General features: G+C 39.8%; 1 long non-coding RNA gene across 1 annotated transcript; it reads left to right on the forward strand.

Annotated features, from left to right (window-relative positions):
• The first annotated feature begins 108 nt into the window (after window positions 1-108).
• Window positions 109-22,770, forward strand: LOC141740777 (uncharacterized). Its single transcript, XR_012586138.1, has 3 exons — window positions 109-567; window positions 8,356-8,473; window positions 21,724-22,770. It is a non-coding gene; the product is annotated as an uncharacterized LOC141740777 (long non-coding RNA).
• Window positions 22,771-26,515: the final 3,745 nt, after the last annotated feature.

The raw sequence follows: 26,515 nt of genomic DNA on the forward strand, positions 1-26,515 counted from the left end.
GGGGAGGCGGAGCTCCCCGGCATCCCCCCCCGCGCCGCTGCAGGTGATCCGCAGCCGGCTCCCTCCGCACACCAAATCCGCCGCCCAGCGCCCCTTACTGGCTGCTCCGCGCAGAGGCGGCTGACGGTTGTCCCGCCCGCCCGCAGCCGCCGCGGCAGGGCTCGCTTCGCCTCCGGCGCTCTCCACAGGGGCTGGGCTCGCCTCGGGGGTTCGCCTCGCCTCCTCCCTGGGGCTCCCCTCAGGGGCTGGGCTTGCCTCAGGGGGTCGCCTCGCTTCGCCTCGCCTCCGGGGCTCCCCTCAGGGGCTGCCTTCAGGCGGCCGCTGCCCGACCCACCGGCTCCGGCCTCAGACGGCTCGGGGCCCGGGTCTGCCTCGGGTAAGGCCGGCGCCGTGTCGGCGCGGGCAAGTCCGTCCCTGCCGGAGTTCTGCGTGGTGTGAGAGAGACCTCAGGAGAAGGAGGATTTAAACGGCTTTGTAGGAGCTTTTTGCCAATCGACAGTACTCTCGGGGAGAAGAGGTGGAAGGGACAACATGGCTTCTCAACTGGTGTTAGCCTCTAACCATCATGTGAGTGAGCTTAACCCAGGGTGAACGAAAGGCTTTAAAATACACTTTACTTAAGGATAGCTACCATGCATTTACTATGGGGTAGAGCAGAGGGGTGCCATGGAATAGCTCATCCATCATGAGCGTTCGTGCAGTCCGTACACTTCCAAGGGCACCTTAGTTCGAGCAGCGAGGAAGCCAGGCCTCCAGCAGAAAGGAGTTTGGCAGCCCACGGAACCTGCAGGGCTTCTAACATCCACAGCACGCTGGAATAAATATATAGCGGAGAAGCTCTGCTAATGTCATGCAATGGTCACGAGGTGAGGACAGTAGAATATCTTAAAAAATAGTAAAATTAACTCTGTATCACTGACAGAGTAAAACGTGCAGAAGGCTTTTGAAGGGCCAAAATCAGTAAACACAATGAAATCACAATAATTTTGGTAAACAGAGTGTGTAGCTAGTACAACAGAAGACATGATGTTTCTTGAGGAGCCCTACCCATAATCTGTAACTTTACACTGTTCAAGGACATCATAAAAAAGTAGTATCAAACACCACTTCTGAGATTTTATCATTACTTCCAGCAGTAGAAAACTGACAGACTGGAAATTGCAAGACCAGCAAAGACCCTAAGGTCTCTAGAGCAAGTAATGTATGAGTGTTTAATACAAAGGTTCTACAGATGAACTCCGGAGATAAGACAGCTTAAGCATTTCCTGGTTTCAGTTACTACTGACTTCAAGAGATTTTTTTACCTCTCAAAGCTACTCCTGACTGAAAATATTTTTTTTCTAAGTAAGTATGATAAAATAGTGAAAGACATTTTTTATATTGTTGCAATATTCAAATCTTTTCAATATCCCTTCTTACAAATTATTTAGATTTGAGAGATATTTCTTGAAACAGACCCCTATTTTGAGGAAAAGTCCCATGTTTGGATAACTTTAAAAAATTATGTTTCATGAAGGTGCACTGAACAAATCTATTTGCACTTTATCCCAGTTCCAAAACAAGTCAGTTTCAAGACAACAATTTGCTAATGTATTCCATGTGGACATGAAGCTCAGTTTACATGGTTTTACAGGACGAAGGTCGTGGTTAGATCATAGAATATCCAGGATACTTTCCATCATGCTTTGAAGGTGAGTGGTTGATTAGATGCCTGCTTTATTTGCTGCATGTAAAGCAAGGACATTATAAAGAAAATAAAGAAAAAAACATATAAATAGTACACTGTAACATCAGCAGCCAAAACATTTTGTACAGCTTTCGGTACAATATTATGACGTAATGAAATTCGTTCCAAGAACAGTGGAACTGATGATACCTGGTTCCTTATAGATTTGGAGCTCATAATTAGACTCCTTGGTGTTTAGCAAGATACACATTCCAGCTGAAGCTTCTCCGTGCTAGGGCAGTAATATCTCTCTACCATGCAGATTAGTTGGCGTCTAAGGTGAGTGAAATATATACTGCAGTTTTTCAGACAGCAGATAATACTTTTTGTTGCCTTCTTTACCCATGCATCCATTTTCACGAAATGGCTAGGAACGTGTGTGATACTGTTGGCCATCTGTTAAATTGTTGGAATTTCCCAGTTATTTTGAAAGTTACTATGCAGTAACAGAGAGACACGCACCACACCTGGCTACATAATTAAATTTGCTTGGGAGGCAAAGTTAAAAGTAGTAAAGGTAAAAGATTCTGGAAGCTTTCTGAACAAGGTGATAAAGGTAAAATGTAGCTGGGAGCATGGCTTCTTGTTGAATTGTTCATCAAGGACAAATATTCAGATGTGCATACACCATACACACAGAATATTATATGCACACATGCAAAATAGGTATTAAATATAGTTATAGAATACATGTAGAATGTAAAATCAGCACACACACAAAAATGCCTGAACAAGCTAAGTAAATTCTTGAACCATGGAAGTAGCTCTGACTTCCTCTACATTACCTGCCCACCCCAATCAGCCACAGTGTATGTGCCTCTCCCCTTTACACTCAAAACACACAGTGTTTTGTTGTTTACTCTACCCACCTGAAAAGCTCAGGAATGTTTTCAAAATGTTCAGGGTATCGGACTGGTGGTGTGTTTTAAAAGGAAAGCACTTTGGCTGATGTGAGTTTTTAATCAGTAGTTATGCTTAATTGCACTGAATAATTAAAAACAACTGGTTTTAAGTGGAAATAATATAATAGTTTCTATCATAACAGGAAGTAATGTAAAGTTTGCAGAATTGTTGCTTAGACAAACTAGTGGGAAAACTAAAAAGAATAAACAACCTCCATGGCTGGCTCCAAGCAGGTGGAATTCAGTGGAATTGCATCTTTTTGTGTGGGTGTGGAAGAACAGGGCAATTTGCTACAGGACTGCCGGTCCCAAAGTTCAAGATGCCAGTCAACCCCATAGCAGTTAACTTTGTGTTCCCCACTCTTATTTTCTCATTTTCTGTCTACGTTACATCTGATTGTGTCCACTGTTTTCTACAAGTCTGAAGATTTTTGTCACCAACTAACTGTGCTTTCCGCAGAAAAAAACCCAGTTTCTATTTCTGCCAAAATAATCCCGTACTGATTTGGGAAGTTAGAGTTTTCCACAAAACCTCTGAAGAGTAACAAAAAGTTTTAGTGAGAAAATTGTCATTCCTTAGCAGCTCTAATTAATGGGGTTTTTTAGCTAACTCGTTGTCTTATGGCATACATGTAGTATGTCTGCTCCTTTTCCATCCGACCTAGAAGCACTCTTTCAAATTTTCAGTCCTGAAGTTTTCACAGCTTATGTGGCCTGCTGCTTACCGTGTACTGTTCCTTTTGTTACCCTGTTCTTGCTGTGTTCTTCTTAAAATCACATTTGAAATCGGCTGATCTCCATGCACATCTGTAATTGTCACAATGATAGATTCTTTACTTAGTTCATTTTGCCTTTGGACAGCAAGGGCTTCTTGCTCCTGCAGCTCTGGGTAGTAAGCCCTCACCAGTTTTCACCAAAACCAGGTTTCTTGGTGTGATGCAGAGGCAGTACAGCAGCACCAGTGCAACACGGCTTCGGAGGTACCCCAGCAAGATTCTCAACTAAACATACATTCACAGTATTATAAGAATTTTAGCACTTTAATTTCAAATATTTTAATCACCTAAATTAGGAAATTTATTACGTTAGGAGAAGATGCATAGATATGTTTGTATGCACACACTTAATAATCTATGTAAAACAAACAATGTCTGCTGTCAATAACAAGTATTGTGAACATTCAGTATTCAGTAGCATGAAGGGAACTGACAGGTGTTTTTTTTTGTTTTTATCTATCAGAATATACTACCATACTATTTTTTTTCTTCTTAGAAGCACAGAAAAAGATAACGCTGATAGGAGTGAAATGGGGCAGATACTGTCCTTTCTTCCTCACACTGTTCTTTCTTACAGCATGTCAGACTTTTCAGCCAGATACCAATCTTGAAAACATGTTACTCCAAATGGTGTAAAACTAGAGAGACTGCATTTCCTATCACATGTCATAAATCAACATCACTGTGGTCAATGAAATGGAAGCAGTGTAAAATGCCAGTTTAGGTCCCAACCGTGACTTGGCAACAAGAATAAAATCAGTAGACATAATTCCACATTTAATTTAAAATGAGATTTTATTGCAGATTAGCAGAGTTTAAGGAAGCATAATTATACCTAAGACCACGTATCGTGACCACCCCAGTGTTCAATAATATACTGCATTTTCTTTGGTTAGTGCTTATGCTGAACACATAAAATACAGTATAAATGTTAATTCCATGTTTGTTATTAAGTATGAATTTACATAGGAATATAGTGTTAAAATAAATTCAGATAGTGGAGCTTTTCCTCTTTTATGAACTTTGGTTTTAAGCAAAACCAAAGGCAAGCCCATTACATTTTGCTTTATTACAGAAAAAGTCTTCCAAAAAATTGCATTTTGCATTTGGACCTGTACAGTCATTTTCTAAGACTTTTTCTATTACTTTGCCTTGTGTTTTCAGCTGCAGCTAGTGAGTTCATGCCTAAGTGTAGTCTGGAACATGGCTGTGGCAAAGTCTGGAAATCTACACTTCTCACCCTAGACCAAGAAACTGTCACTGTCTGAGGCGTCCTTCCTGGCAAAACTTGAAACTTTTAATTTCTCTTTTCATTATTATGTGTTGGATTATTAACATTAACGAGGAGCTATGGATCTTGTGGTTTAGATTTTAAGGAATAATAGGTTGCTTGGGTTTTTGTGTTCCTGTCTCCTTGGAGTTTTTATTGCTCTTTTAATCTTTTTTCTAATGTAATTTCTGATAAATTCACTGGAAGCTGTTGGGAGGCACAAACCCAGAAGTAGTTTTCTGAAGGGATTTCTTTTCTTTTTTTTTTTTTCCTCCTTTGGTCTCCTTGAGGGCATTAATATATTATGTTTCTGAATATTGTTGGTATACATTAAAAGAGCACATGAAATACCATCCTCAAAACAGAATTTTCTGGTTGCCTAGGTCTTGTCATGGTTATGTCATTATGTAACTATATACAAATACTATATGGTTATGATATATATAAGGATACATCCAACTCTCTCGCTTTTATTGACAAACGAAGATGTGTTGGTGCTTTCTTCAGCTTGCATCCTTGAAATTGAAATTCCATCTCTGTTTAGCCAATGGTAAGGAAGCAAGAGGAAGGTAATTCAAATTTTATTAATAATTTACGTTAACCATATGTCAGTCTCAAAAATCAATGCAGTTGCAAATAGTTGGAGATAATCAGTTTTTCAGGGTGTTTCAAAATCTTTCCAAGTAAGTGTCTAGATATTCAGTGTTCCTGATTTATTCTCAATGAGTTAATATCTGAGTACCTAAATAACTGCCTGGAACAAAAAAGGGGAAATCCCATCTTCTAATTATTAATATCCAGCAATCTGCTGTATAGTTTTCCAGTAAAGACCTACATAACATGTAAAACCAGGAAGACTTCATTGCCTGTCCCTAAGATGAAAACCTTTGCCATGAAGTCCAGTTGTGTGATATTTAACAACTCTAGTCATGTTTCTAAAGAAACAGGCAGTCTTCTTGGAGGAATTTTAGTAGCCATAGTGCTACTCTGTGACTTGAAGAATTCAAATAATTGTTAAGAGATTTAGCTATCTCAAAAGAAACTTGTTTGAGAAGGCAGTTTTTTCACACTTACATTTTCAAAAAATGAAATTTCAGTGATTTTGTTCTGAGGACATAAAGAACAGTTTTTGTAATGGCTGCTGAGACAACCAGTTGTACACAGGGGGAAGAAGGACAAGGGTAGCCAGCACAAACACTGGGAACAGCATGAGATTTCTGCTAGGGGAAAATGAACTCTGTGCATTACAGGTATTAATCAGATACTAGCTACCAAAGGTGAAAGCTGTTAGCACGTTCTGGAGAAGTAACCACTACTTCTTGTGTCTTCAGAGAAATGAAAAAAATATTACTTCATGGGGAAATACTTACATTACTTAAAATGATTATAAATTAGTGACAAAAGAAATGGGTAATCCACACAAAAGACAGTTGAATTGACCATTCTCCAGTTGCGTATCCTATATACCAGCAATTGAAATGTATTTTTCTCATAGATACTATGTGAGGTGATGATGTAGTAGCCTGAAGAAGCTGACAGAATAAAAGAAAGAAAAGTGAGGAAGCGGAGGAAGAGAAGGAGGAAACTTTAAAGGTCTTTTAATTGTAAATATTAAACCGGTGAACCACAATATCATTACATTAATATCTTAATTTTTACCTTTCATCTGCCATTTCTAGTACATTTTTTCAAGTGTATCATAACATAAAGTCCAAGACTTGAATATTCACACAAGACACAAAACACCAGGAACTGAAACTTAAAACCTAGATCCATAGCTAGTCATAATGTAAATATCTCATTTGAATTGTGACTGTGACAACACAAGTACAGGATTACAACTGTTAGTAGACAAACCGATCACTGTGAACAAATGATTAATTTACAATTTTTGAGTCAAAAATTGTGTGCAAAGTGGTTTACTAATGTATTTGTTATTCATAATTGTTAAAAAAAATACAAGCCATAGTTTTGAGAGTTATACACTTGGTTTTTACTTTAGAATACTTCTTACTAGGTTTTGTGATGTCTGTGGTGTCAGGTAAGTGACGGAGAGTTGTTTATGCTCCCTCACGGGGTGACGACGTCAGAAGAATGAGCATTAAATACTGTACATGAGCACAAATAACCTTGTGCACATGCCAGTGAAGATAACCAGGGGAAAAAATAGACATTCCCTACATACTCATAAGAGAATTCTGTAGTGATGCTACTTTCTCCCACCAGTATTTCACAGACCAGGAAAAACACAGATTTCCCGGTTAATTATTAATTTCTTAAATATAGGATAATTACACAGGGTAAAAGATTTGCTTGTCTTTGTAATTATGATGAGTTGATTCCAGACTTCCTCTAAGTCATTCTGATGTCCTCTACATGAGCTGCTCTGCCTGGAAAGGCATGCATGAGCTATAATTTCCTTTTGACATTAAAAGCCACAAATCTAAACACCACTGCAGTAATGCAGAGGAAAAAATGTTTGGCTCTTAACTCAAGTTTAGTCTCTGTAGCCATTAAGAAGTGAAAGCTCCATGGAGGTAACAGAACCAAAACCACTCAGATTACGTTCCAGTCACAACAAGCACTTCACTGTTGTAGATATAGTATCTGGACAACGATATATAGTAAATAACCAACATTCAATTGTCCACTTCACTAATAGGATTTAAAGAAAATATTCATTAACACAATTGTAAAGCAGAAACAAATAGCTTCATCTATTAAAAAACAACAGTTAATGTAAAGGAATAGCATAATTCCTTAATTGGAGTCTTGTATCACACGCTAAGAATAAAGCAAGATATTAGCAGTACTTAAGATGTTCTTGCTTGAGCGCAAGATTTATGTTTACTGTGGTTCAGTTACTTCTATAATTAAAAAGAAAACTGTTTTCTGAAGCTCTATGAGGAAACTATATTACATAAATGTTTTGTTTAGGCACTTAGCGTCTCATCGCATAGCACTAATAAAACACCTCACCTCTGGAAACTGGAAACTGCATCTTCTTGTGACTGCTTACTGAACAAAATAAGGAGAAATGCTGGAATGTATCTGAATCAAAATCTGTAGAGCATCTTACTCTGAATTCTGAAAAGAAAGGATTCAGGGTTTTCTGTTGTTATTTTAACAACACGTACAGTTCGCAATACTAAACTGGACCGAAAATCTGTGAAGTCCAGCTTCTGGTCACCATCTCTGGCAAGCAAAGAACTGATGCAAACAGGAACTATGTAGTTCTCCCCTACATATTTGATTTTTGTTGAATATCTGTTTCAAAGTCACTGTTATAGTTGATTAGTAATAACAATGGGTATTCCTATTATGTACAAAATTCTATTTTAATCTTGCTTAAAACCCAGTGACTCTTGTTAGGTTCAACAATACACTAATCATTCATTGTTTAAAAAATATTTTCCACCTCTTAATTGGATTATTTTGTACCATCACTAAGATCTTAGATGTGTCTATTCAGTATTTTGTAGAACTGTTCACATAATCTTCAGGAGTTCTAGTTCCCTCCAAACCTTATTTTTCGTGTTCAGTTCTCCCTCTCAGTTCATGGATTCTGTTCTAGTTCATGTAGCTCAGACTGATTCCATAGGCAAAGTTCCTTTACATTTCCCAGAATATGGGATTTTAAAAAACAGTTCTAACATTCTGATCCATTCTTCTCATATGCAGGGGCATTTCAACGAGTGATCAGTGCAGAGAAGCTGAATCATGCAAGATTCTTGACTTAGGTGCTCCTGCTTTCCAGGCTCATATGACATCAGAGACCAATTTCATAGTCACTGAAACAGTAAGTGAATATCACTTAATATATCAGGTATTTCCCATCTTTATTTTTGCCTTTCTTTATTTGATCTTTAAAATCAGTCATAATATTGCAGTATCTTTCTTTTCACTCCTTTTAGTGCACAGCTCTTTTTGTAATGAAAAAACATTGTGCAGCCTGTTAACTATATTTATATAACACTACATTGTGTGCCTCATAATACAGCAAAATAATCACATAAAAACCATATCATATGAAGTAAGTATTGAAAAGTGTTGTCAGTGAGTCACTCTGAGCAGAAAGGATTTAATTCATTAAAAGCAAGAAAATCACACCTACTCCACTTAAGACCATCTTCTCTTTAAGGTTACCAAGGTTATTTCAATAGCTTTGGAGATTTTATTACTCTAATTCAGTAGGGCTAACCTCCTAGTAATCGCAGCATGAAAAGGTGCCAGCTCAGGGCAGGATGTTTCAGTCCAAGTAGAGCAATTGTTCTCAAACCACAGGAAGACTGAAGCACCATCCAGCTTCAGCATTTCTAACAGGCCAACATATTCCTAAGCAAGGAAGGGAAGCTGTGCTGCAGCATCACCCACTTAGAAATCAGAGGTTTGTAAAATTTCCACATTTCATTTCAAGGCAGGCGTGGTTTCATTTGAAACACTCAGCTTTACATTATAGCAGAACCCCCAGGCTCTTCTGCATATTGTAAATGGGGATTTTAATCGTCCAATTAACATTTGCTTTTTTAACAATACATCATGATTTCTGGCATTAACAGCAGCTTTGCAGCTCAGATTTCTCTGACAACTCTGCCTAATCTGCTTATTGAACTTTATTTTAAAGTCTTGATTCCATGCTTGTCTCTTAGCATGTGTAGTCATCGACACCAGCAAAAAGTGGGTGTAAAGCCCTCCCACAACAGAATGATAACATTTCACACCCACGTTACCCAGATGTATATCACTACAAAGCAGCAGAGAATAAGGATTTTATGTTTCGGAACAATATTAGTAGATTTTGAGCTGACTGCTGCAGGAAACTATTAAAATGAGCTCATAAACAATTAACAATGGGAGATTCAGGTTTCTGCTGATTTAGCAGAAGGCAACAATTTGTTTGTATTTCATTGCTTCTCCTGCTAACAAGAATACATAATTTGCTAATCCATTTCAAGTCCCTGCCTAGTGATCCTAAAGCATGATGTTAACATTCTTCACCTGTCGTATCACACAGAATAGGTATAATGAGACCATATGTATATACATAGATGAGACTATGCATATACTAACATTAAGTGAGGATGGAATGGTCAGTGCAAATATGGCAGCACCACCTGCAAATATCCACTCTGAATTAAACTTTATGAATGACAGAACTAAGAATAATTTTCTCATGGTGCAGAAATGTGCTTTCGTTACTAGTCAAGACGACAAACTCCCATTTAGGCCACATAGCAGATCTTTCCTACTGACAGCTGAGTTTATTTTTAAAACCAAGCAAGACCCTAAGGGAATGAACTGTTTAACAATTTTTGCCCACATCAGATAATACTAGCTCTAGGATAACTATTCTCTGCAGTGATACTGCTACTGCTTATCCTGCCCCAACCCCAGCTTGTATGAGCAACGGTTTGTTGTTGGGCTTTTCAGCTGTATCTCAGCGTCATTCAGTTACGGGGGAAACAACTGTGACTTTTGCATGCAGTGGCCCCTGCAGTTTGGATCTGCTCTCAGAATTCATAGATATAATTGTTCACAGGGAAGATAAAACCTTCAAAATACATTCAAATTAGTCCTAGCCAAGGAGAAGAAGCACAAAGAAGGGCATTTAACGACTCTTCACATAAAACTTTGTCATTCAAGTAGTAGCATTGGTAGTTCTGCACATCCTCTCCCCTCAAGTGTGATCCCCCATTGTCTTTCAGTGTCATTTTTGCAAGATACCTAAGTTCTGCTTCAGTTGCAGGTTCCCACAGTCCTTGAAGCTCATTATCCTTCACTACTGGTGAAAGAAAGAAACAACCCAGGAACTAAATATGTACTGAATTTCAAGGAGGCAGCTATTTGTAGTGATACTTCCATGGATTTATTTTCCTTTGCAGTGCTTGCATAACCACCCCCTCTGAGCTCTGTCCATTTTAAGTGCAAGTGCAGCTGAAAAGTACTAGTTAGTCCACTTGAAGTGGCACAGAAAGCTAGCTTTATCCAGAGCTGAGCTTATTTGTTTCATCGCATATGGCATGATGCACAGCTTTGATTTTTGCTAAACTAAAAGCAGAATCCCTCAAATTTATGTAGCATGCTTATGCCCGTGCACCAAGTAGAGGAGAGCAAACTCTTCAGTCATGCTTTGTCTGCTCCATTTAGAAAAATGCATATGAGAGGAGCTTCCTGCAGATGGAGGACATCTTGGTCTCTGATTAGGGCTGGAAGAAAGTTGTTATAAGCACATTTGACTTCTGTCTAACATTATATAACATTTGCTGGTATTCAAGAAAATTGTTCTTCCTCATCAGAAGTTCGAAGTTAACAGCTTCTCTTCATAGTAAGTTTTATGCAGAATCCAGGATGGGACATCAGTCAGGCAGAGGTCCAAGTGGTTGGGTCAATCCCCAAACGGTCAAGAGAATTTTTTCTGTCAGATGGCCAGGGAAGTGTATTCATTTTGGTAGAGAAATTGAGTGAAAAGTGTTTATTAATCCAGTGTATAACACCTGGATTAAGAGTTTCAAAATGTCCATTTGGTTTCACAGTGAAAATTAAAATGCGTTGACTCTTTTCTTAAATTACTAGGAAAAAAGGGGAAAAAAAACCCCAACACGTTAAGCAGACCAGTAAATAATTTTCATTTTCTATTGCTGTTACCTAGAGTCTTTTGAGAAAGTTTTCATAAGGGAAAGCCCCTTCTACTTTGTGTTAAAGAGGGTAATAAGTGTCCCTTTGGGCCAGAAAGCTACAGGTAGTTGAAATCAGTACTATAAAGCAAACCAAGCCCACACAGCAACTGGGAGAAGAGAAAAGAAAATAGAAAGAAAAATGTCTTCCATTCTGGTGCGTCTCTTATTTTCAATTCACTTACACCTGGAAAAAGACAGACCCAGCACATGGCCTTATCAACCACTCCAAAACCTGGCAAACTCCTAGCAGCGTCTGATGATTACAATGCTGCTTTTAGCTGCCCTTTTAGTCATGGGTTCATAGCAGTGAAACAAGACATGCCACAGCCTTGATCAGCTAAGTCACACCTCCTAGGGAAACACGCACACACACATACACATAAAGGTCAGAAAAAGACCTCTGAGAGGAGAGGAGAAAAGAAAATGGACACACGAGATAGATAGGAGGTGATGATGAAACCCAACTGTTGTACATTACATTTATTCCATTTGCTGCCACGGATTTAGCTTAACTCAGGGGAATGATAACACCCTTCAGTCTCTCCCCAGTGGAGCTCACACAGGACATCTGTCAGGATCAGATGGTAACAGTGCATCAGCCTCATCTTCATTTCAACGTTTGTACACCCAAGGAATCAATGACAAGGGGAAAGACAGTGGATTTACTCACCACGTTTAATTATTTTAGAAAGATCAGAAGCGTATTTTGATTTGTTTTTACACAATGGAGTATTTTACATATTCTGCTTCTTCGTTATTAAAAAGAAAAAAAAAGTCAGTCTTATTCAGACTGACTGCAAAGGCAAGCAGATCATTGGATGTACTAGAGGAAAGATTTCAGCAGAAGCAGAGATAACCATGCCATTTCCTTAAACTTTGCAACAGTAAGTAACTGCATTTTTCAAAGTACCAAAAGCCTCTTTTCCTCAGTTTTCTCAGGTTATCAGATTTGCCCTGCAGCACACAAAAGCCACTAATTTAAAGTCCAATTGGATTTACCCTTGATTTGTTCTTGATCCCGCAGAATCTTGACATAATAAAGATTAGATCTAGAGATAATCAAGATTTTCAGTCACCCCAGTATTATTAGCAGTTGCAGCTTCCTTACTATTTTGCTGAGATTCATTTGTGTCCATCAACTTCCTTCGGGATATTACTTCATGATACAGAAACTGTGTGTCTTGCAAATTTTTAAAACTGGTTACAAAGCTGAAATTATTTTGTTTTATTAATTTCTTGCTATTAGTTTTTCTTAGTATGCTAAAAAAATTCCTTTTAAGCATGCATAATTCAGGATATTATTACTAAAGATTTTGCAGAATACATATTAGAATTTTGTTTTCATACAAAGGGCCTGCTCCTACAACTCTTATTCTTCTGGGTGGCTTTATGATAAGGCTACTAAAGTGTGACTTTTGTAATGTGACAAATCAAAAGATTTGTGGGCAAGTTTTTGACTCGTATGCAACTGACAAAATATACGAGGATCAATTCGTGTGCACAGACCGTGACCCAGCAACTGGGTGGCCTCACTGAGCATGTGTCTAGAATAGACAAGTCATTTTCCTTTAAAAAAACCTATATAAATACATGATCCCCATCTTTTTGACCACAGTATGAATCACACAAACGACATACTCCTGAAAAAACCCTCTCTCACTACATTTAGTGGAATACATCCAAAGTAGATTTCTCAGGGAGACTGTGCTCCCATCTGTGGTGACGTCAGCAGTAAAAAATACCTCTTCATATGCTTGCTGCCCATTCTCTAAAATGAAACAAAACTCAGTGTATGACCAGGAAAAGAAAAACAAGGCAACTAACAAAAAGGCAATGCAACAGCTACCTGCACGTATGGAGCAGCAGGTCACATCCTTGGGGTGAAGCGATGTGCTCTGTGGAGAAATGAAGCCACGGGGCCGGCTTTGAGCCACTTGGGAACCACACCGGCCAGCAGCACCACATCTGCCAGGTCTGCGTCTCCTGGGGCATGCAGCATGACAGCAAGAAGTTCCTACAGCAGTGCTTTCACAGAGGTCCTTTTCACAGAGGAATATACAGTGACAAGGAAAGTGATACTGGCCCTGGGATTTATTTTTTTTTGCATACCATCCCAAACATACAGCGTTCAGACTGAAAAATTATGTTACAGGTAATTTAGTTACACAATGAGTGTAAGTTGGAAGTATACAGATACACAGGACTGTAACAGAGCCATTGTCAATGAAGGTAGCCAATGCCATAAGGGGAACAGCTAATACAGGAGCATCCATGAGAGCATTGTTGCAAAAACGTACTTAAGCCCATTACAACAAACAAGACTTTCAGCACAAGATGAGAATTTCAGGCATCGCACTGTGACAGGGGGAAAACCAAAAGACCCAAGAGGATATCAGCAATGCATTACTCCCTTAAAAAAGCAGGGAGTTTACTAACGAAAATGGTCACAGGACTGAAGAAAGTGAGATGCACCTCAGACTTTCAAGAACAGTAAAAAAATAAAAATTCCCATCTCCTTGCCAGTCAGGCCCTGGGAAGGCGAGAGCAGTGAAGATTGATCCTGAACAGTTGTAGAAACTGGCTGTTCAAACATCTGATATTTCTCGATATCACCATGGGTAGCAATTCAACCTTGGCCAGATACACATCTCTCATTTATCTAACAATGCTTTAGAGGAAGGAAATTATAGCATTAAAGTAGGGGAGTGAGAGGGAAATGTTTTCATAGTTATAGGGAAGAGACATCAGCGCAACATCCAGGATCATCTATCAGGGAAGTACCAATCCCTGAATTTGTCCAACACCACATGCATTTCCAGTGGGGAGCGATAGCTCTGAGCAAGATCAGGCACATCCCTGTTATAACATTACAGATTAATTCTGATATAATAAGTGTCTTCTGAGATTCCCCAGTGAGATATGTGCTCCTTATAATAAGATAGCAACACCTTCCACTACGATTATTATTTAATCCAGAGCAAACTGCTCATCTTGGCCAGTAAACTGTCATCTTACCCCCATTTGCTGTTTATTCTATCTTTGATTTTCCTTAGAGTGCAGAAAGAATATCACACTTTCTGTTATACTGTTTTGCAGAAAGACAAAAAACTTTCAAGAAAACCACACAAAGAGGTTTGTATTCCCTGGGTTTGCACCATGGTTTTCATTGTGAGTTATGATTTGCAGTTCTACTTAAGTTTCTAGAGTATATCCATGGGCTGGAATATAAACAGTAAATCCTCTTGGTGTCAGCCATCACATTCTCTCATTCCTTGATGTGCCAGAGAGGAAAAAATTTCTTGTAACAGGAAAATCATTGTAAGAAACCACATATAAGAAAACATTGTAAGAAATCACTTCACGTTTGCACCTTGTGCTTACTTTCTTTTGCATCAGTGCCAACTGAACGCAACATATCAATATTGTCATGGGGTCATATATAATAACAGTAGGCACAGGAGTAAATGCCTTAGCTTTCTGTGTTACAGAATCTAATGCACCAAGGCCAAATCCTAGGAAAAATGCTGTTCTCTGCAAGAGTTAATTCAGGTACTTCAGTGCTGCCTTGTAAGTTCTCAGTAACCTCTCCTATTTTACATAGTATTTCCCCTGAACACTGTAGTATCCAACCATCTCTAAGATAAACAATAAGTTCCAGATTTATATTTTGTCATATTCGGTTCATTTTAGAGAATTAACTTTCCTCCTCTCTCTGTAGGACAAATATCACATGCAATTGCTCCAAATGGGTTTGACGTTTTTTAAATACAAGCGTTGATTTAAGGGAGTGAGTGTGCCGTGCACTTCGAGTGAGAACTTGTTCCTTTTGTATCAGCCCCTGCCTCCTGGAAAATTCATTTCAGAGGGTCAGATGCGAGCCCAGAACATTGAAGCATTTGAAAATAATACTAATCTCTTAAGGGAAAACCACTGCAAAGAACAAAATATTTGAAGTAGTAGCTCTATTTCATCAAAGATCAAATTTGGAAAAGCAATTTATATAGGCGATGAAATTATGTAATGCTTAACAGCCAAGCCAGAAGGAAGTTCCTTGCCCCAACAAATTCTCATTTTCTTAGGGTTTGCATCATAAGAAGCAACAGTAGAGCTTGATGCTTAAGTAGTCCTTGAAGCAAAAGGTGTTTGACAACGGGAAAGCATGATACTGTCTCTTGTTTGACCATTGAGTCCTACACCACATATCAAAACAGTGAGAAACAGCAGGGCTAGAAAAACACAAAAAACAGTAGGAGAAATAAAAGTGCACAAATGAAGGTTAGGCAATATCAAAGGACAAGGAAATCACAGAAGCTTAGATCTGAACACACATTTTGCTTGCAGAATGAGTTTCATTGTACAGATTGTTACTACTTTTTTGCCTCAAAATAGAGACCATTACGCTGTACATGCTGGCTTCTGCTCAACAAATATGTTCTGTTTCTTTCCTATCCCTGTGAATTTCACATTTTTCTTTAACATGAATTTTAAGACATTTGAGCTTACATAGCCCAGTCACAGGTCCAAACACTAGAGCTGAAATGTAGCTCTGAGCTCTGCTCTGGCCCTCCCCCAGAAAGCGCTGTGGCTAGGTAAAGGGCTATAACATTTCCTTTAGGTGACCAGAAGGCTTGTATATTTGTGTGCCTCCTGACTGGTAATATTCTCCAGACACTCATGCATGTATTTAAGGGTGGCAGTAAACATAAAACTCAAGACCTGAAATCTAAAAGTCTGCTATGACAACTGATGGAAAGTTTCCTTCTTGAGCTGGGTCTGTTGGCTTTTCTTTCCCTTTCAGTGTTACATAAAACAACCTTATAGGTTTGATTCCATTTAGTTGTCAGCTATACTGGGTATTTTTAGTCCAGAAATTTCAACACTATCTTGAAACAGTGTTAAGCTAAGGACAGCCAGTGATACGAACAAGTGTAACTTGACCCTATTTTTCTAAACTATACAGATACTGAAACTATAAACCTCTCATGCTGTATCATGTTTAGTTTTCAAACTAAAACTTTCCAGAGGAAAGAAATTCAGTAAATATCTTCGAGTATACAAGTACTGTCCCTGGGTAATTATGAGAAAACACAATCCACTGTACAGAAGATGACAGGTGACAGGTTTCTTAAATGTTTTTAAGACATCCAGGCTTGGAAACATGTACACTAAATTACGTCCTTTTCCATGGCTGCTTCTGTGTTTGTCTCAAGTAGCATTGTTCTTTTTCTCACGTTTACATGCAATTTGCTGACTTTTGTTAAAAGAAAATGCATTACTTCATGTGGACCTTTTAACAACAGAAAGACACATTTAGAAGAATCACAATAAATACACTAATGTTATTTAGACTTCTGGCAATCTTTATGAAGATGCTGGAACCCAGATAGGTACATCCTGTGTACCAGTGATGCCCACACAAACACTTGAATTTGTGATAAAATTTAAGCCATGTAAAAAACCAACCTTAATTCTACATCGCCCCTCACATCAGGCGCTGTGCCTGCTGCCCCACCAGCGCAGGGCTGGAAAGGAGCTCTGCAGCCAGCCGGGGCAGAGCACCACCCTGAGAACAAGCTGCAGGAGATAAAAAGATCCTTTCTTTGTAATAGCTCCCTAGAATCAGGTGAATGACAACAGGTTTTGGCCTTTTGTTTCTAGCCGGAGAAAGGATGAATACTGACAAAGAGAAAATTTTCATCTATTGGAGATGTACTCTTTTTTTTTTCCACTTTAATGGAAGAAAATTTAATCCAGTTAAAAGAAACCTTTGGATGCAAAGCAGCCCTAGTTCCTTCGGTAATATTATTCACTATTTAAGTAACCGATTTATCAAGAACACAAAGGCCTAATTTCAGAACTGGATATCAGGTGGATATGCAATTAACAGCCTAAAGGGAATTAAAGTCTGAGCCTATTTTAAATGACTGTTGTGATTAAGATGTTAGACTGTCCTGTTTCTTTCCTTCTTAGACTTTTTAATAGCCCCATAATATCTCAGTGAGTCTATCTAGGTAACAGGACTTTCAAAGCATACCTTTCCACCCTCAAAATCTACAGTCTAGGGATGTCACTCTAAAATTTCATATACCTGCATAAAATTTTTGCTTACATATCTTCAGTATTTTTGTACAAATTACTGTTTCAGATTCCCTGTTTTGTTCTCCCACTCAATGTAAATACTTACTCATTATCCCGGTTTAAATTCTACCTGCAATGCCTATTGATTTTTAGCTTTTACCATCTTTAATTTTGTTTCTGAGTGGTCAGCTGTACACATACGTATTACTACATGCTGAAAAAAACATTCTTGTACTTTGCGTATAGTAAGAATTGCTTCTAGTTGAACAGATATGTTTGGTGACTGGTTTCAAAATCACAGCAGATATCATTTTGATTAGAAATAGTAACTCGTCACATACTGAATCAACAACATGTTTCTCTAAAATTGAAAAGGTGGCTGGCTATACATCCATCTTTGATATTAAATTCCCTCTAATTAGCCTTCAGAGTAATTTTCCTAAAGCACTTCAATACCACAGAAAGTGAAGTTTGATCAATTGCAAATCATAGCCCACAAGCTTTCCAAAGAGGTATATGAGCAGAGGGATGCCAAGGTTCCCAGGCAGAATATTCAGCACTTTTAGCATCTCATTTTCTGCATTAAAAAACAAACACTAAAATCAGAAACATCATAGGAAGCCAGAAGACCTACTGTACTATAGATAAGTAAATAAAAATGATTAATAATACATTTTTAAGATAATAAAGCTGCAGACAGAATAATACAACTTCATTCTGTACTGACAGTAGAGGTAGAAAGAAACTAGTGATTTTTACAAGATTATTTTTAATTAATATCTGGCTGAAGTGAGAGCTCTGTGTTTGATTTACTGTCAGCAAGTTTAAATATACAGTACTATAGAAATAGGCTTGCACGCTAAAGATGAGCCTTCAAAATTTGCTATAGACAACGCAATTATGGAAACACGCTCACCAAGACAGAACTTTAGATTTGCTCAGACTTTAGATCATATCTGTGCCTTTCTAACTACTGATGAATACTTGTATAGTGGAAACACCCTGCAAATCTAAATTCTTAAAGAAAAATCTGATTACTTTGGTTCTCAAAAGTTAACTTAAGCATATTAAATTTTTCCTTACAGTAAACATATAAGTGAAGTCTCCTTATAACTGCTTTTTCTCCTCTTATATCTTTATAAATATTATTTGGAGGTCTCAGAGTGCCCCTGAACACATTCTGATGACTGAGAAAGCTGGCAAGAAATGCCCCTAGTGTTTTTCCCTGGTCCTGCCTTACTATCAGAGCACAACTCACAAAGAATAAATTGCAGACCTGAATTGGAAGATTCCGGGAGGGGCAAAGTTTAGCCAGAGCTTTTCAGCTGTGTCGTTGCCTGCAAGCATATAAGAGGAATCATATTATCTATAGCTCTCTGTATTTCTGAAACAAAATCAAGCACCAACTAAAGACAGAGATTTTAATCCTACAGCCTACATGGTTTTCTAAGGATGATCTTGTAATTTAAATAGGAGGTAAAGGTATTATGCACAATTAACTGATAAGGTTCTACAGCCTGTAGTAGCGATTAGAGTGGGTGATGATTTTAATAGTCTCTTTTGAGCTTAAAAACCATGAAGGCCTTTCTCTGCTTTTTTCCAAAGTTGATCATCCAGACTGCAGTGCCGTTTGACATTTTTGAACAAGTCCCAAGCTAATATAGATACTGCAGAGATTTCCAAAACTTAGACGGTTTGCTAAAACTTTTGGAAAAAGAAAATGTTGAAAAACTGACCCCACACAAAGTTTTGGGAAAGGCATATGTGTATTACCAAGATTTTTCATGCACACAGGTTTATCTGTTCTTAGCACACTTGCTGTTTTGCTAACTCCTAGTACGTCCATCATGCTGGCAATGCTCATGTAACTTGTTTTGCAGCAGCTCAGTTTTTATCTGGTCTTTGCGCCTGGAGGACTGGGAGTGCTTCTCTATTTACTTCTCCGCTACAAAACCACAGAGCCTCTTCCAGCACATAGAAACTATTAGAATGATGAATTACCCATTCCTTCTGCTCCCAGATATAACCATCTCAGTTACTTCTAAGACTAAATATTTGTTGTCATTTCACATTCGTAAGTATTCTACTGTGGCCAAAAGTGGCAAAGCAGCAACGCATAAATCAAAAGTTTTAATTTTCCATTCCATACGCCACAGTCTGCTAGAAGATTCAAAACAGACTGAAGAAGCTGTAAAGGAACACAGACCTTACAGCTGTGTGTATAAGAGAGCAAATGCAGGCATTTACCAGACCGGTTAATGTTGTGTAGACCTTTTATAACAATTATTTGCTTAGAGCTTTTAGTGTGTCATTTTTATTATGCTGAATGGAAGAGCAGTTCAGCTGCTGGCCTGAATCTCTCTCCAAGGAAGGATTTTTCTTTCCACAGCCCATACAGGGAACCAAGCAGAGCTACGTTTCTAAATTAGGTGCCCAAACTTACGCAACATGACTACTCTTGTGCGTAGAATAGTACGCACTTACACCCACAACCAAGGCAGCCTTTTTGCCATTTGCAGCAAACAGCAGAGTGCACCCTCCCGGGCAGGCTTGTTTCATGCAGGGGCAGCGTTTTGCATTCAGTTGAAACCTGTGTGTGTGAACAACATGGATCTGACAGAAAGTGCTGTGTGGCTGTTGCCTTACATGGCCAGCTGGGAGGCCAAAAAAAATAATCGTGCTCTCTCTCATGCTAATACAATGTCCAGGTGCTGCAGTAGGGTCAGGGAGCATCAAAGGAAGGTGCCTGCACTCACCCATTTATGCCAATGCACACGGCTCCAGAAGAATTGAATATGTCTGGGGTAACATTGCTGTGCTGTAAAACCACTCTTCTCCCAGAAGGGCTGCCCAAGCTCTCAGCTCTGCCCGCGGCGCGTGACGACATGTCATGGGAAGCTTTAGGCTGAGGGAAGAAAGAGCTCAGACCTGATACGGGTATGAAGAAGGTGGAAATACAGGAAAGGGGACAGTAAAATTCAGGACGGAAGGCTGATGTTTTACAAGGGTTGTAGGAAGCTCCAGGGATCTGTTCTGAAGGGCTGTATTTTAGGCAGTAAACCTAGGAGCAATTGTAAAGCTTCACTCTAGGCTCTGTATGTATTCCAACCTCAGCCTCACACTCCTCCTTTGGTGCATTTCTGCAGCATTGAAACAGCTGAAAGGGAGATACCCCATGATCCAGCCAGCCCCACCAGGCTGGGAAGAGAGTAGGATCACAGGGGGTGCAGGGCATGGTGATGAATCTGGGTACCGCCCCTCTGTCACCACCCTCTTCCCCTGAGCGAACCTTCAGTCTCACCTCCTCAGTATCCCCCACGTGGCCCTCTGTGCAAGGGGGAGGAAGCCTTGCTCTTCGTGGGACCCAGGGAGTAAGGACTCAAACCCACTGAGAACCGGCTTCTAGCCCTCAGCAGCATCAGGAAGGGCAGCAAATGGTGGCTTGGGGAAGGAGGCCCCTTGCAGCACCCCACATTTCCTTCACTGTCCAGGTGCAAATTCAACCTGGAGCTGGCCCCTCCTCTCCTTTCAACCTCTGCCACCTCCCACTAAGAATTTCCTTCCTTCCTACTGTAGGTAACATTGATGGACCCTTTCTGGCACATGCTGATAAGACCCTAATGGAATACCACTTAGGCGTGAATAAATTCAAGTGTTCAAATGTCAGTGATGTGGAATTACATGAGGTTTAGTTTTTCAGCTTTTTAAATTATTTTTTATTTTTATTACTATTTTTGCCTGTCTCCCTTTCATGCTGCTGGGGAAGAGGGTGGGGGGAAGTTGTGTGAAATGACTGGCTTTGTACTATGCTCCAAAGTACGCTATTTAGGGCTCATTCTCATTGTTTCTAGGAAGTTATTCTGCAGCTTAAACTCATGAGATTTGTCTTTGGAGTAGGGAGCTTTTGGTTCACTTATGGCAAGTGAGCAGAGATATATTTTGGGATAGTGGTCCTTTAGCCTGGCCAAAGATAAGTACTATCAAGATAACATAAGCAAAAAAGGGAGCACGTTCTTGCCTAAAATTACAGTGTTGACAGAGCCAGCGCAATGTACCATCCCAGTTACAAGTTTCAGATTTTGACCACATTATCTGACTTTTCTATAGCACAACAGAGATTTCCCTATGTGATTCTTGCACAGTAATTGCAGATTAAAAGATTGATATCATTCAGTAAATTAGTTATATGTTAGAAAATCCTTACTATTTTAGCACTTTGTGATTTGTTCATCAGGTAGTTACCCTGACTGTAAAAAAATAAAGGTATGTCTTTCATTTCCCGTTTGATCTACAGGCTCCTGCAGGCCTAGTTCCGCAAGATGGGCAGGAGGAGGTGGCTTCCGCCTTGACAGCTGTGGGAGAAAAACCCCTGGGTGCAGCCACAGTTGTGCCAGGAAAGCAGCACTGGTTTTCGCGTTGCTTCTCTGTATTGTACAGAGCAATTCTGTTATACTGTTATGTAAAGCAGAGCCCCTCCGCAGCTGAGCAAGGTGGCAGGTGTTTGATTGCTCACAAAAACGTGATGCAGCCATTTAAGAGAAGGGCTATGGAGTCGCACGCTGAATTGGGGAAGGATGTAGCTGTCCTCGCTGAAATACGGCTGCTGTTAACATTTCTACTTTTGTGAAAATCACAACACTCGTGCACTCTTACATGGCCACATTTGGGCAGGACTTCATTTTGGATCCTATCAAGGGGTCATTCTTCCCATAAGAAAAGATTTTGCAAAAGTGTCAAGACTTTTCTTTCTGCATTTACTCCTTTCAAATACTTCAGCGATTCTGAAGCCTTTAATTTTCAGTGCTTAGAATAAGGGAGAATGCGACAAAGCTTTGAGAGCCTAAAACATTTGTTCGCACAGTACTTCTTGCTGTTATACTTTATATCTCCCACAGGTATTTTTACTATGCTTTTTAATTCACTGCAATACCATAACTTGAAACACAGTCCTTAGATGTCAGTGGTTCAGTACCAAATAAACAAACTCAAGCGGTAAGAATCAGTTTAAGTCAATTACCCTTTTAGTCAAAGAAAAACGTACATCTCAGTACATTTTCAGCCAGATCTTATTACCACACCTTTCAAGCAAGCATTTCTGAATAGTTTAAACATCACCAGCAAGCCAGGAATATGAACATTGGCAGGGTAAGTTAGGTGTCCTGTTGGTAGCATTATACTTTCCTGCTTAAAAGATGACTGCTTCTTTTTCCCTGTCTCCCACACTCGTAACCTTAGCTACTGCGGAGTCACGGCTGCCGTTTAGCAAACTACTTGAGCTATGTTTTAACGTGTATTTAAACTGACATACCAAATTAAAGTAGTCCTCACGCCTTGCCTGCCTTTCTGTCTGTGTGTCTCTCGGACATTCCTAATTCACAGTAAGCAGCTGGGTAGTAAAACAAGACAGGGTTACTTTTCAGCTGTTTCGCCTTGCCAGGCAGGGTGGGGAGAGGGTTAGTTTTGCAGCCACGTTTGCTCGCTGAGGCACCTCCCTGCAGCCACCAGCACTGGTGCCAGCAGGGATGAGCGCTGAGGCTGGGGATGGGGCCAAGCAGCGACAGCACCAGCTTCCAGGCACGAACACCAGCAGTAGGTCACTGGCAGGCTTCCACTTTGCACAACCCGCTGTGCATTAGTGCAGTCTAAATAGGCATTTGGCAAGGCTCGCATCACCTCATACAAGAGCATCTCCTTCCTTAATGTCATCATTAATTCCGTACTAAACGCGTCTTGTTGCAAGCAGGAAACAACAAAGAAAGGCAAAATTCTGGAGGCAACGGTGCAGAGACGTCTCAAGAATTGTGCTTCCAGTGGATAGACATTACCAACATCCCAGAGCTTTTAATAGGATTACCACAATGCAGTGAAAATCAGAAAATCAGAAAAATGGAATTAGTAGTAGTCAAAAAAGAACATAAACCTGAACATGATCTGAGCCAAATCAGTAGCATGTTAGGTATTAGAAGTAAATCAATTCATCTTGAAACTCCTAGGAGCTTGTCTTCATTACTGAACAATAAAACTGCAGGGCAATCTTTCACATGATTCCATCATAAGACATGGCGTTGCAGTATACATACGTATGCCCAATTTTAAGAAACACAGCCAATATAAGCGATTTTAAACTGTATACAAAGAACCTGCTAAACTATTATGAGAATGACACACATGGAAATTAAAATATGCCATCTCAAAAAGAGAAGGTTTGGAAACAAAGGAACTCAAATTGCATTTTTCTGAAGTATCTACTAAAATAATTGAAAGGTAAAGGGGTGCAGAGAACCCTGTTCAGAGGCTTTCTGTGGAAGAGTTAAAAAGGTGCCTCTCTTCACAGTTTGTCAATGGATATCTCAAAACCTTTATTTCTAGTAAGCTAGGAAAAGATTCAGACTGTTTATGCAACTGCCACATGCACAGTACGTGCATTTATTTGTCTGCTTACCCGCTGATGCTGATGCTATGCAGTTTCTCAAACATGTGCCTGACAGCGTAATGCATCCTATAAACTTGCAGTACTTACTGCAACATCAAGGATGATGAAACAAAACGGAGTTGCTGCCAGTGGAAACCAAATCGTTTTGGTTGATGGATGATAGGAATTCTTCAGTAAGGATCTTGATAATTAAAGTGTCGACAAAGTTGTTCTTCCCATATGAATGACATCTCTTGTTAATTATCCATTCCTTATATGGCACTTGAATCCTTTACATAATCAAATGTGGTAAGACTAAGTTCACACTCCAGTAGAAAAATAAATCATCCTAATTAACATTTCTGTTGCAGGAGAGGTTGGTATTCTCTATTTCACAAGCCACAAAGAATACAGTGCCCCACAAAGTATGTGAAGACTTACAAACTGAGTTTAGCTATACTCTAAAGGCATAGCGTATAAAAGCTGTAAACCCTCAAGCTGAATATAGAATTCTCACTCTTCCTAAAGAATGTTCATGCTGATCCACGCAAGCGTTGGTGATTAACTACCCTGTGCTCCTCCAGCCCTCCTTTACGGAGCATAAGGCTGTGCTTGTAGAATGGCACACCTGCTAAATACATATTTATGGAAAAAAATTCCAATTTTTGCGTACAAAGTACTTACCTTATCTGCTCACATAAATACTGTCCAGTTATCTTGCTGAAAGCAGGAAATATTTTATGCTTATACATCATTTTTCCATCAAGAAGTTACGTCTTAAAATTACCGTGCCTTTGGAAATAGAACACCCTCGGCTGTGCTTTGTGTCTACTAATCTAACATCCACTGTTTGTGCATTCCAGAATTAAAAAAAGTATGCAGCAGATTTCAAATTTGGGGATCAGTAGGAATTTCTCTGGCTAATAAACCCAACCTACAGTGCAGTCTGTCTGGCTCCTGCAGAGTAACTGGGTACCTGTGTTAAGCAATGATTCATTTTACTGTGAAAAGGCAGCGTGGTTACTCTCTACCAACAGAATATATTTTAAAGCCAGGCCAATTGCATTCCAAGATGGATCAGGTTTATATTACAAATTGGAGTTCAGCCAATGTTCGAGTTTTGATTAAAGGATCAAAAGATTACAGAGACTACATTATCCATGAGTATTTAGTTAATGAGTCATATTCATTGGTTTTAAAAGGCCCTTTTTAGGGCTCAAATTGGAACACAAATTGCAGGCTGGTAAGGCATATCTCAAGTGCTCTGTCACGTGGTCATCCAGCTACTGATTCCCCAGTCCTTTAAGTGGTGGTGTCTCCCCACACTGTGCTACGCTAGTTGCTTCTGCAGGCAAAACTTTCACGATTCTTGCTGCTACTCGGTGGCGGCAGCTGTCAGGAATCCCAAGAATCAAGAATTAAATTCACACAAACTCTTAGAAGAAAGCAATCTGCTTTTTGTGCCGATAATTTTGCATGGCAGCTTCACAGTAAATCAAGAGAGGGGTCATATGGGAACTGGATTTCACTGATCTCTAGCCATCAGCCAGGATAAGTCGACATCGTACTCCAAGCGCAGACTTGGCTGTCCTCCTTGTGCTTGGGCATACAGCCGCGCTGAAGCCGAGTGGACCGAAACTCTCTGCATCCCGCAGTCAACATTCACCCTGTTTCCCGTTGCAGCAGCATGGCATGGCACTCACCAGTTCAGTCACGACAGCCTGGGCTTCAGCTGGCGCTGCAGCATGGCCAGGCGGGCATCACGCACGCCACAGTCAGCAATGTGGCCCGTGCTCAGCAGGTACACGGGCTTTTACCTACCCCTTGCCCTGCACCTAACGTTACACTAGTGAAAGAGCCAAGTTCCTGCAGCTGGAGCACGGATGTGCTTTAAACACCGATACAGTGACCGGTAACGGGTCTGAGCCTTCGTGTCCCACTGCCCTTCTCCAACACCTGCACCTGCTCTGCAGCACAGCTGGGAGAAGTCATGGTGCAAACTGCTGCCATTCACAATAGGTCTCCCTCCAACCCTGATGGAGTAGCAGTAGTAAACACCAGCCAGGCGGGCAGCAAGCTCTAGTGGCTTTTTTTTTTTTTTTTTTTTTCCCCAAATTGGATGGAAACAGAATTGCTGAGGTACTAACAGGCTGACTCCTGTTCTTACCTCTGCCATTGGAGTGGTTCCAAAGAATGTTTATCAATATGGTGATAGGTGCTTTATATATATAAATACTGACTCATCGTTACCAGTAGCAGACGAGGAATAATTCCTTTAAAATATTCCCCTGCAAACACAACTGCTAGATTCATATGTATTACACAGCTGCAGGTGAAGATTGTAACTCTTCACGGAAACGCTTACTGAACTATCACAGACTAGCCTGGAAATTAGCATTTAAAGGTATGGTTGTTTGCTGTTGGTTTTTTCATTTTGTTTGTTTGGTTTTTAAATCCAAGACTCATAACCGTTTGAGCATATAGAAGTAGAGGCCCTAATGACCAAAAAAACCCCATGTGTGTTTCTTAAACTAACTGTTCTGGCTTTTCACTTATTCATGCGAAGAACTACATTTAGATTTAGCAGCAGTCTCATGTTTAATTTCCTCCAATCCTGTAATTGTTATTAGCTTTGTAGTAAATAAAGCAATTCTTACCTGGGAAAGGGACAAAC

Source organism: Larus michahellis, chromosome 3, assembly GCF_964199755.1.
Source record: "Larus michahellis chromosome 3, bLarMic1.1, whole genome shotgun sequence".
Lineage (NCBI taxonomy): Eukaryota > Metazoa > Chordata > Aves > Charadriiformes > Laridae > Larus > Larus michahellis.